Source organism: Limulus polyphemus, unplaced genomic scaffold (genome assembly GCF_000517525.1).
Source record: "Limulus polyphemus unplaced genomic scaffold, Limulus_polyphemus-2.1.2 Scaffold7140, whole genome shotgun sequence".
Classification (NCBI taxonomy): Eukaryota; Metazoa; Arthropoda; class Merostomata; order Xiphosura; family Limulidae; genus Limulus; species Limulus polyphemus.
Genome location: NW_013672750.1, coordinates 6,109 through 8,840, shown reverse-complemented (window position 1 = coordinate 8,840; position 2,732 = coordinate 6,109).

The following is a 2,732-nucleotide window of genomic DNA, read 5'->3' as shown; positions in this document are numbered from 1 at the left end:
AAAGATCATACAGAGTGTTACACTTGAATGTCCTAAAGGAACGAGAGCATTATAAGGGCCCCCACCAAGATAGATCATACAGAGTGTTACACTTGAATGTCCTAAAGGAACGAGAGCATTATAAGGGCCCCCACCAAGAAAGATCATACAGAGTGTTACACTTGAATGTCCTAAAGGAACGAGAGCATTATAAGGGCCCCCTGGTGGCTCGGCGGAAAGGCCTGAGGGCTTACAACACAAAAAATCGGATTTCGATACACGCGGCGGACAGAACCCAGTTATAGGGGGGTGATTCCTCGCTTCAATGTAAGGATGTAAAAACAGTTCTTATTTGAAGTGCGTTCTGAATAAAAACCAGTTAAACGTTTCTCACTTCTCAATGGGTTTTCGTTAGCTTGAAATATTTGATATGAAGGCAAGTTAATCAGTTTTGTAACTCGTAAATTGTAAGCACAAGTATCTTGGTAGAACAAAATATTTCCTGAGCATTACATAAAAATAATTAAAGAAATAATTCAAATCATTATATCTGTCCAAAATGCCCCCTTCCCCAGAAACCGGGTTTCGATACCCGTGGTGGGCAGAACACAGATAGTCCATTGTGCAGCTTTATGCTTGATTCCAAACAAAGAAACAACCATCCAAAACACTTCGTGAACAATTTTAACAATAACATTTGTATTGCAGTAAGGCCTATCATCGGATTTACGTCCTCTACCAATGCAGCGGGAAGGGGGGGGGGATAATTTATATCTGAAGGTAGAACGTCATAGGAATGCTGTTTGATAGTATTCGAGGAAGTGACGTCAGCACGTAGAATTCACGTGACAAGCAGTGATGCGATTTTCTCGGATGCTGCTTGGGAGTTACACGTAAACATCTGGGTAACCTAAAATTTAACTAGAACGTACAACAATGTACTTTGTAGATGGAAGAAAGACGTATTCAGTTTAATAAGATCGTCATCATTTTTAATAATTAAATACAAATTTCGGTTAGAATAACTGTGGATGTTATTAACAGTTCGTGTTCTTGGTATTATTCTGTTCATTAAAAACTGTTGCACTCATGAAAAAAAGAGAAGAAAAAAAATATCATAAAAAGTTCTGTGAAATTTATAACTTGTATAAGATACTTAAGAAATAATAATACATAAGTTCTGACATCCCTATTTCATTTGTGTATTTTAGGTGGGTAAAGTACCTCTATATCCTGGACAAAATCAGGCTTACTATCACGGTGGGGTGAAGGAAAGAGACTGTCAACGGAAAAAGGATCTGAAAAAAAGAAACCTTTAATATGGATTGAGGAGGTATACGTAAAGCCGTATTTCATATTCGAACCAGACAAGTGGTTCGAATATGAATTGTGGAAGAACAATTTGTTCTTGTTGTTGCTTTAAAATGTATAGCTTTGGTTGGAAACGGATAACAAAAAAAGCAACGAACGAAATACAATCAAAGAGAAATATAATAATATTATGGGGGAGCTTACAGCGTTCTCTTAGACCCACCCCTTTTACTGGCTAATTTTTTTTCCGCTTCGCGTTAGCTCTCGCTATTTGTTTTTACTTCTCGGTGGCTTGAACTTCTGCCTAGACCCCCCGCAAAACAACTACGATCTTGAATATAGAGGTCTTGGTTTGGTGCCGTAAAAATATGTATGTTTCATCCAACGCCGCCATATTGGACATCGACCATTCCGTTCCAGCAGTCAACAGCAATCCACATCTGTATAACATTTGATAAAGCTTTACATATTGTTAATGACATGAACATCGCCTTTGCGTCTCTTAAGACACATCCCTGAGAATATTAACAACGTCAGCTAACACAACATTAGAAGTCATTTTTAATCAAGATTAATGTAAGCATTTGACGTCCAATATGGCGACTTTTTGATGTTAGTGCAAGACCTCTATACAGGACACACCAGAGCTAAAGAAATTCAAGAGATAAGCACAATAGACGAAGAACCACGAAGACGTCCGTTTACCTTAAAGGTTTTACCAAAATCATCTTGAAAGAGGAGAAAAGTGTTTTTATTGAGGAGAAAAGACGTATGGTGGAGAATATCCAGACTCTCAGAGATCAGGCCAGGTCAACAAGAAGTGGTGTTGAAGATGTTGCCTCAGAAAATTAACAACCTGTCAATACGTTTGTTCAACCTAAACAATATTGTCTTAAGTCATTAACGACCTGTCAATACGTTTGTTCAACCTAAACAATATTGTCTTAAGTCATTAACGACCTATAAATACGTTTGTTCAACCTAAACAATTCTGCCTTAAGTCATTAACAAACTGTAAAATGTGTTTGTTCAAATTATTAAAGATTATGCACAACCTTTTGTCCATAGTTTTCGTGTTTTGTTTTTTTTTGTCCAAATACTTGTTACTGATGTCCGTTACGTACAAAATGTACGTATAACACTTGAAATAAAACCGCACAAAGTGTGGATAATTACCTTCATGAAAAAAATGCATTTTAAGTTTGAATAGGGTATAATATGCACCTATAAACATGTAAAGAAGTGTGGAATTATACTAAGGAATTCACCTGTATGTAGTTGGTATAATGTATACTAAGGAATTCACCTGTATGTAGTTGGTATAATGTATACTAAGGAATTCACCTGTATGTAGTTGGTATAATGTATACTAAGGAATTCACCTGTATGTAGTTGGTATAATGTATACTAAGGAATTCACCTGTATGTAGTTGGTATAATGT